We start from the raw sequence: 10,119 nt of genomic DNA, 5'->3' as shown, positions 1-10,119 counted from the left end.
CTCCCTCTCTCTCTCCCTTTCCCTCTCTCTCCCTCTCTCTCCCCATCCCTCTCCCCCTCCCCCTCTCCCCATCCCTCTCTCCCTCCCCCTTTCTCTCTCCCTCCCTCCCTCTAATGGAGAAGTGGAGAAGCTGGCTGGGCTTCCTCAGGTTTTTAAAGTGGGAGTTTAAACACAGTATCTGAAGCTTTTAGCCTTACATATGGAAACTCAGAAAATCCCATTATCAATGGGAGCTGATGGTGTTTTAGAGACTGTCCTCTGCATTAGCGCCATACTGCAGCTGACTCCAGAGTGATCTCTCGGAATCGTCCCTGGGTTATGGTCCCACTGAAGACTCAGATTCCACGAGGGCCGCCTGCCTGGGCAGAGGGTCCCCGCGTGGACGCCCCTCTGCAGCCTCAGACAGCGTCTCGGGTTCCTTAGTGTTGGGATGGCAGCTGCAGATACACCCCAAGTCCTCGGTTAGATGACTCGCAGGCCCCTGGGCAGCTTCGGTTTACGCCTTTAATTGGGCAGAACCTGCAAAGGGTGGCAGGAGCCGAGCGGGCAGTGTCCCTCGGTCTTCCCACCAGCATGGCACACGTGCCAGACAAGGAGCCCGGAGGCCAATGGTGGCAGGTGGGATCGCACAGGGCGCAGCCTGCCCTCAAAGCTCACCCCCTTCTGGTCACAGCTGCCTCCAGCCCTGGAGTCGGGCCACCTGCTCTGAGTGGTGAGATCTCCCCAGGGTGAAGCCACTGGGGAGAGTGGGTGATTTCTGGTTCCACTGCAGCCCTACTGGGTCAGGGGTCCGCAGCAGACTCAAAGGACCTGGGGCCAGAGCCAGTGCCTTCAGGTGCCACGATGCCCACAGCCTCCTCTCACTGGGCTCTGGGTACACAGGCCACTGTCCCTCCTGCTTTTTAGTGGGTGTATTCGGGTTCTCCAGAGGAACAGAATCAACAGGAAGTATGATTATAAGAAGGGGGATTTGTTAGGTCGGCTTTCCAGACCAGAAGCTGGACGGTCCACAGTGGCCACCCGCAGGCTGGAGAGCTGGGAGAACCAGTAGCCGCACAGTCTGAGACTCTGAAGCCCCAGAACAGGAGGGATCAAGGGTGCCACCCTAGTCCAAGTCCAAAGGCTTCTGGAGAATGGCTGGCAGAGTCCCCGTCCTCAGAGCAATCAAGAGGCTCACCTCTGCGGCTTCCCTCTTCTTCCAACCTTGTTCCATCCAAGCCGTCATCCCACGGGTAGGTGCAGAGGGTCTCCACTGCAGTTGGCTACCCCACCTGCCCATCACTCCTAGACACGCCCTCACGGACACACCCATAAGCCCCTTAACCCTTGCGTCTCTTGAGCCACCCGAGTTGACGATTCAAGTCTCCCGTGGCCGTGGGGAAGCTGCAGGGGGCTCAGTGTCAGCTGAAGAAGTCGGGGCTGTGTGTGGGCCCGAGCTGGGGGCCTCCTCCCTGCCCCGTCCCTGGCAGTGGTGGGCCCGGCCTTCTCTCCGTCCCTCACAGCCTTCCAGTCCCTGCACATTTGCTCCAGGCCTAGCTTCTCTGTCGGGCTCTGGGCCCCTGGGGACCCAGGGACACGTAATTGTGGTGGGTGTTGGTGGCTGTGTCTCCCACTCACACCACGGGGCTGACAATAAGTAGGACGGAGTCCAGGTACGGCTCTCCTTGGGCCAGCCCCCAGGTGCCCCCAGGTGCCCCCAGGGAGACTCCTGCCCAGGGGGTGGGTGGTGGCGGGTGACGAGCACCCCAGTGACTTGAGCTCTGGAAACTGCCATGAACTGGGGGCTCCCAGGGGACATGACTCAGGCCTCACCACCCGGAGGCTGGAGTCGGGCCTCTCCCTGGCTGCAGCCTGCCGACCTCCTGCTGGGCCCTCGCACACTGGAGGGCGGGAGAGCTCTCTGGTCCCCTCTTCAGGGACGCAGATCCCACTCGGGGGGCTCACCTCCACGAGGTCCACCCATGGCCATGGGGTTCGCATCTCAGCCTGGGAGTCCTGGGAGGATGCAGGTCACTCCATGGCAGCCAGTGAGCACCGAGGGGACAGGAGGCACAGCTGACCCACCCACTCACCCAAGGAGGCTTGGCCGCTGAGCGCCAGCTGACGTGGCCCCCGTCATTAGGCCTGGACAGGGTGCTGCTGAGCTCTGTCTCTCTGGTCGGATTCCCACCGTGACCACCCTGTCCTCTAGGCCACCGGCAGTAACTCCACCCAGGAACACCTCCCCTCCTCTAGAGGAAGAGCAGATGGCCAGTCAGCGGCCACAACAGGCCGTGAGCACAGTGATGTCCAGGTCAGACGTCCTGCCGCCCTGGTGCCAGGTGCAGGGCGCCCTGGGGAGACTGTCTCTGGGTGTGCTGTGGCTGCCTGAGCCCTAGGGCAGGGACCTGGGCCGTGTCCCCCTGCAGTCCTCCACAGGTCTCTGGGAGCTACTCCCGTCGGCCTTCCCACTCGACTCTCCCTAAAGCCCCACCTCCCGGTGGCCTGTGCCGCTCTCTCCTCTCTAGGGGACCCGGAGGAGGTGCTCAGGGTGCTGTTGGTTGGGGACAGCAGGAGTGGGAGGGAGCTGCTTGTTCCCTGACACCAGAGTCTTGGACAGGTCACCAGGGATGCAAGCAAGGGACGCAGAGCTGGGGGTTTGGATGGCGAGTTGAGGCTTGGCGGTGACTGTCCGTGTGGAGTACACCCCCTGGTCAGGGAGCCCGCGCCCTCCTCAGTGCTGGCGGTGAGTGGCTTCCTCCTGAGGACGGTGGGCAGCCCCTCCTGTCCTGGCAAGCGCAGGGAGGCCGTGAGCTCCGGGGCCAGGACGTGAGACACAGCCTCACCCCAGATTTCCTAGGGGAAGACGGCTGGCCAGGCCACTCCAGGTCGGCTCTGGGGCCCAAATGCCAAGGAGCACTTCATCCAACTGGACAGTGGGAGGTCTCTCCTCTGCGCGTCCCCTCAGGGTGCGGGTGATGGACAGATGCTGTTGAGCGTCCCTCCTCATGGTAAGCATGCTGCTGGGTTTTCTGCAGCGTGGCAAGAAAGACCAGCTGGACCAGGTGGGCGCTGTGCGTGGTCATGGGCGCACACTCCTGAACTGCAGGGAAGCCCAGCCGCCGCGGGGGTCTTCTCAATTTGCCACCAACACCCCAGACTAAGCCCAGTTTCATCTCAGCAGACCCTCACAGTTGAGGTCTTGGCCCGGCGTGGCCCAGTGTCGGAGATGTCAACAGGCTGGGATCCAAAGCCACCCTGTCAGAGCCCCTCACTCCGGGGACCCCAGATGTGAAACAGCAGTCAGCAAGCTGCTGTCCCTGTCTGTTAACCTGCCTCTGGTTCCTGAGAACCGACCCCAGCTGGAGTGGGAGGAAGGTGTTCGCCCCTAGAAGGGCTTCCTCCATGCAGAAAGAGCAAGCAAAGAGCAACACCCTGGCCCCTCTCTGTCCACCCAGGGGCCTGGCCTGTCATGTACACGGACACCAAGAGCAGAGGATGATGGTCCTCCAAGTGCACGTGCATTAGCTTAACCAAGAAGCATCAGAACTGCGGGAGGGGGCGACCTTCAAGCAGCACAAGGCACGAGGGGGCCCAGGTGTGGGGCAGGAAGGCCAGGGGGCACAGCTGCCCACAGTCAGGGCCGGACTGCACAGGGCTGAGAGGCTAGGGAGATGGGGACGGGCCACCTTCACAGCCCTGCTTCATAACTAGGAGGCAGCAGTGGCTCCAGCATCAGCTGGTGGAGGCTGGACGCCCAGGGGCCCCAGAGGTGGGCATGGAAACCCAGGAAACCTCCACCTCAGTAACTTCCTGGTACCTCGGGGCCAAAGTCCCCAGAGGGGCTCACTGTCCTCTGGAGATGGTCTCAGAAGCCAGATCCTGAGATCTAAGCTGGACAGAGGCCCTTAAAGGGCTGGTGAAGGATGGCTCGGCTCCAACGTGTCCACGCAGAGGTGAGACCCCAGGTTGGCCATGGAGGCCCCGAGGCCGACTCAGGAACGTGGCCTTCCAGCCACTGATATGTCCCCTCTAAGTGGGAGGACCCAGACCCAGGAGCCACACGGCCTTCCAGGGAAGGCCCAGAGCCTCCTCCCAGAGGCTCAGGCCCGAGAGCCCACCAAGTCCCCTAGCCCCGCTGCCTGGGTTTGTTCCGTTCACCAGGAGCAGAGGCATTTGCCCTCTCCCTCAGGAGGGGGTGAGCTAAACCGATGCTTGCCCCTGCCACGGTGTCCTAAGGCACCCCACATCTGGGGGCTCCCCACCTCCGGAGGATGTGGGGTCCTGGGCCGACCTTCCCCACCCCAGGTGTGTCCCTGGGTGGTGCATGGCCATTCAGCTTGGGGACACCTGGGAAACTGTGAGTGGACCTGGAGAAGGAGAGTGGAGGTGGCCCCAGGGTTAGCCTGAGGGTCAGGAGGAGCCACAGGGGGACAGGAGGACAGCGGTCCTTCTCCTAACAGAGCCCAGGAGACCAGTCTGGGGGAGGAACAGGGAGGAGGCAGGAGCACCCTGCCCTGACCTGGCCATCTGCAGACATCTGTAGAGCCAACGCTGGAGGAGCACCGCGGGGTGGCCGGGGAGAGGCCTGAGCTAGAGGCAGGGAGGCCTGGGGACTCGGGGCCAGCGGGGTCTCTGTGCCGATGTTTGGGGCAAGTCACGTTCCTCCCAGGCGTGGGCCAGACCCGTCCGCACCTCCTGGGGCCCTCCTGGCACAAAGGGTCAGCCGTGCCTCCTCGCCCACTTTCTTCTTTCCATTTTACTTTTTAAAAACGTGGGCTGAGCACCAGGGGGTTGAGGTCACCTGGGAACCCTGCCCAGGGCAGTGGGGACCCAAAGTCCAGGAGCAGGGTGCTGCCGGAGGATGGGGAATGACTAATGGAAATGTCTGAGGCAGGAGGGGGCTGGTGGAATCCGCCTTCAGGATTCTCACTAAGACAGGCCAGGGTGATCTGAGCTGACCCGAGGGAGGCAGAGGACAAGGACCCTCATCAGCTATTGAAGGGGACCAGTGGGGGGCTGGGACTCTGGCCAACTGACCTAGCGAGGTTCTTGCTAAAACTGGACTTTATCAGGATATGCACAGATGGACCCAGGAGAAGGTCCCAGAGCCTGACGACTAATTTCTATCCAGCAGAGGATCTTCGAGACTGGACGAGGTCGTGGGGACCGAGGCCTTGTCCTGGCCTTAACTATGGAGCGCACTCGGGGAATGGAGGCCCAGGGCCAGCAGACTTCACCACACATATTACCTTTATGGGATCCTCTCCTCACTAGTTTCCCGAGGAATCCCCCTGGGAGAGCTTCCCTGGCCGCTCTCTAGGGCCCTCGGCCGCCATCAGACCTCTCCAGCCCTTAATGACACGTGGCAGAGCAGCAGCTTGTACTTCAGAAAATATATATGGAAGATAGAAAGGGACATCAGCCTTCCTCCCCCAGAGAGGGCCCAGAGAGAGCAGAGGACGTCCCTCTCTCTGGCCAAATGGTCCCTGCAAAGGAATTACCGGGTGTTGGCTGGACGGGATCTGTCATGGCTGACCATCAGCCCCCCGCTCGCCTCTGTTCTCGGGCTTAGAATCGGCCAACCATGAGTGTCAGGGGCTGCGCCTCCCTGCTGGTCTCCCACTCACTCCGTCAAAAAAAAAGACGACTCCCCACCGGAGCCCGATCCCCGCAGGCCATCGGCATCTCCAGCCCCGAGAGTTCCCGTCCATGAGAACAGCTCAAGGCCACTTGGCAGCTGGGCGCCTGGGATCTCACTAAGAAAACCTGCTCCAGATTTCGGGAAGAAAGAGGTTTATCATCTTGGCAGGTGCCTGACTGTGGAAATCAGGAGGGGCTCTGCCTGGCCCCCCACCTGCTCCAGGCTGCCCCTCCCTGCAGGGGAGTGGCCTCGAGGAGCCGGCCGGGGCCACCAGGACTACCAGCCCATGGGCAGCGGGAGGACCCGAGAGGCTCAGCAGAAGGACACAGCGGGCAGCACACAGGCACAGCCAGGAAGCCAAGGAGCAGGGGACGTTCAACAGCTGGACACTCAGCGAATGAGCAGTGAGGGCCACGCGTGTCGCCCACGCAGCAGCAAGTGCCCACCTGCGCTCCCAGGGACCCGTCAGGGAGAGCGCGAGTCCTCCTGCTTGATCCTGGGCTGTGAACCATGACCACACACAGTCCAGGGATGGACCTGGAAGGTCCTGGGTGTGGAAGCCTGGTCCCACAGCAATATCCAGGCAAGGGCCCGGGACCGAGGAAGGGATCAGCTCCTGGGGGCTGTGGCCTCACTAGTGGACAGTCCTGCAGAGCTGAGTGGTGCTGGGAGGGGGTGGAAACCAGGTGGCACCCATGACTGAGGAAGTAGGTCACCGAGGGCTGCCCTCGGGGACTATCCCTCACCCCTGGCTTCTTCCTCGTTCTCTCTCTCTCTCTTTCTCCCTCCCTCTCTCTCTCTCTCCCTCCTTCCAGGCTGCCATGAGCCGAGCAGTTTCCCTCCACCACCTGCTTCCGCCACGATGCTCTGCCGCCCCCCAGGCCTGGCGCCAGCTGTTCACGACTGAGATCTCTGAGACTGTGAGCCCGAGCACACCTTTCATCTCTACGATGTTCTTGTCCTGTACCGTGGTCACAGTGACAAAAGCTGACACTCTCCACACACACACACATACACACACACACACGATTTAGGGGAGCAACACTTCTCGAATATATTGTACAGAATTATAAAATGTACAGTTACAGACTCCAGGGCCAAACCTCAGCACAGCGGTCCCTCATGTTCAAAGGAGGATCCATCCCCAGAGCCCAGCGGATGCCTGGAACCTCCACGGGGCAGAGCGCTGTGTACGCTGTGGCTCCTTCCTTACGTGCACAGCGGTGACAGAGTGACCCACGAGCCACACGCAGTACAGGATTAACAGTGATACCTAATAATAAGATAGGACCTCTACAGCACCAGGCCAGAGCCACGTGAGTGCGGCCACGCTCTGCATGTGTCTCCTTGCCTGTGCTCCTCCGCTCCTGTGATGAGGGGGACAGGGCAGCAGCCGCGTGGAGAGGTGGAGTGTGGCGCTGAGTGAGGTCAGGGAGCCTCACCGGGCAGGTGCTGCAGTACCGGTTCTGTGGCAGGTGATCTGGTCACAGAGGTGACTACCCAATGACTGACGGCTACAAAGGGTACTTTCACGTCCTGGATGGGATGGGGCAGGACAGCATGAGATTTCAGCAGGCCACTCAGGCGCTGTACATTGTAAAACTTGTGACACATTTATTTCTGAGATTTTCTGGTTAGTCTTTTCAGCCACACTAGACGGTGGTAACAGAAACCACTGAACGTGGCACTGCAGAGGGGACTACTGTGCGGGAGACAGGAGGTCATGGGCATGTCTCACAGTGGCCCTGTGAGCTGGCAGACTGTCACCTTCCTTCCCACCTCCTGGGTAGAGATGGCAAAGGACAGAGAGTTCAAGCAACTGGCCAGAGGTGACCCAGCCAGTGTTCAATAGAATCTCCCTCCAGTGACAGACACTCGCCAGAGCCCTGCGCCTGCCTGGTCTACTCCAAGTCTGTGGAGGAGCCTCAATACACACCCCCAAAAGCCACTGGCACTAAGGTGTGGACCCTAAGATTCACGGTGGTGAAAACTTGGGATAAACCCATGGAACAGGCTGTGATTGAAAAGTAACATCTAGGACCTCAGGCTGTACGCGTCAAACACACCCTCCTCCCTGAACCCTGCAGAAGGGAAGAGCCGATGAAGAGTTCCAACACACACAGCTTCACAAGGACACTCCATCAGGAGAGGAGCCGGTGACGTTACTGGATGCTGACATGAAGGATGTGTGGCAACAGGAGAGCAGAGTCCAGTCAGCAGCTGGGCACCCCCCTGGGCCTCACTACAGACTCCATGATGGACAGACGTCAGGACGTGGAGGCACATGTCACCCAGAGGCCCAGTGGGGATGCCGAGAGAATGCAGGCAAAAGGCCCAGAGGGAAGAGGTAGACCACCCCCTCCGCAGACTGGCCTTCCCCAACCCGGGGGCGCCCCCACCCAGGCAGGCGACAGGGAGTTACTCTTTGCAGAGACTGAAATAGAGAGTCACTGAAAATGTGAGGATAAATAGCCAAACGGAAAGTGGGGCGATTAGCGGAGGGTCTCCCTGGATTAGCTCCTGGGGTCCTGATGGACAAATTTTTGCCTTCTAGAAAGGAGACTAGAAGGTTCTTTTCTGTGAAAGTTGGTCAGATCCAGAGGAAAGGTCTAAAGATAGTGGTAGTAGAGCCTCCTCAAAACATCCCAGGCAGCTCACCCCCCAGGGGACCACAGCTGACAAGTACTGCCATGGTCCCCTGGGGGGACCACCAGCTAGCCACTGTGAGACGTGCCTAGGGGCTCCACCAGCTCTGCAGGATCATCTACTACTGACAAGGGTACTTTCAAGAATCATCAAAATATCTGAAGAAAGCCTATAACACAGGCAAATGTCAAACAAGCAAGCAGAACCCAGGAAAGAAACAATTATGTAGGAAACAACAACAAGAACACAGCCAAATAGACAAGAAAAATATGAACAGCATCCTCAGTGTCATAAAAGGAGGTTATATAACTATGAAACAAGAACAGGATGATATTAAATTGGAATGTTTAGGCAGCAAAACAATTTTTGGACATTAAAAAATAATGGTGAAAGTTTAAAGCTCAGTCAGAAGTTTGTAAGATAAGCTAAAGACATCTCCCTGAAAGTAGCAAAATGACAAAGTGAAATAGAAAGGTAAGAAAATTAGAGGATAATAAAAACAGAAATAAAATCAGATAAAGAGAAACCAGAGGCAGTGAACAGAAATAAATCGCTGAGAAGCAGAGACTAATGATAACGACATAATTCTATTCACACTCCCTTTTCCAACCATTGCCCCCATTGCTAATTCATGAAATTCCCATAACCAATCTTAAGGTGAGCATTATTTTTATCCTATTTTACAAACATGGACATTAAGTCACAGAGAGGAAAAAGATGGATGCCTCAGGATCACCAGTGAGGAAATTGCAACGTGATGATCTGAAGCAGGCCAGCCAACCCCCACATCCAAACGCTTGACCATGATTCTAGAGCCTCAGAAAATTCAGGAAATATTCCAAGATTTTTTTCCCAGATTGGGTAAATACCAATTTCTGAATTGAAAGATTCTTAAGTGTCTGGCACAATGGATGAAAACTTCCCTATGCCGAGTCATAAAGTCATAGCACTCTGGAAACGCAGGTCACCTGAGACAAAGAAGGGAACCCAAAATTTTAGAGGGAGTTGAGAGCAGGTGGGAAGAACAAATTGCCAATACAGTCAAGAATCGGATGACATCTGACTTCTTTAGAGCGATACTGGCAACGAGGAGAAAATGAAACAATGTGATTCCTTTAAATTGCTGAGGAAACTACCAAATGAACAGCCATGTTCAGCCACAGAGCCAGGCGCGAGGGCAGGGTGACGCCGTTTTTAGGCACCAGGTTCATGTACCTTCTCCGTGAACATGAGGAAGCCTACGGAGAGCGGAAAGTGCCGTGTCAGTGGGCCCCCTGGTGACAAGGAAAGAGGCTCTGGTCACACAGCAGGACAGAGCCCAGCAGTTCAGATCTGAGCAAAGACAGGGGAGGGTGTCTCCAAGGAAGCGGAATCCCGGGAAGGGTCTCCATGACCCGAGGCTCCAGGGAGAGCCTTCTGCAGGGACAGGCAAACAGAGCAGAGAGACACTGAAGACCAGAGAAAAGAGTCACCAGGAAAAGAGGAAGGATCTGGGGCCCCAGGGAGTTGGATGGCACGTCCCGCCCCTCATGGGAACGTGAAGGTCAATTAACCAGAAAGGGAGGATGTCATGGTGGGGGATGGAGGCGCTGGCTGTGGGCTCAGGGGTGGGAAGGTGAAGGAAAGCGCTCTAAGCACCCCGAGCAATGAACCAACATAGATTAGGAAGAGCCATCGGGCGAGACGTGGTATTTATAAACGCAAAGGCGCATACCCAATTCATAGTGCAAGATGGCGCCTATGAGATGGGAGATGAGGAGGAGCTGGGCCTCCAGGGCTCTGGAAGGTTCTCCAGTAGACCTCACAGGGCTGGCAGACTCCATCACTATGTACGTGCGGGATCTTGATTG

Source organism: Callospermophilus lateralis, chromosome 7, assembly GCF_048772815.1.
Source record: "Callospermophilus lateralis isolate mCalLat2 chromosome 7, mCalLat2.hap1, whole genome shotgun sequence".
Classification (NCBI taxonomy): Eukaryota; Metazoa; Chordata; class Mammalia; order Rodentia; family Sciuridae; genus Callospermophilus; species Callospermophilus lateralis.
The sequence above is the reverse complement of the archived record's forward strand: the minus strand, read 5'-3'. Positions refer to the sequence as shown.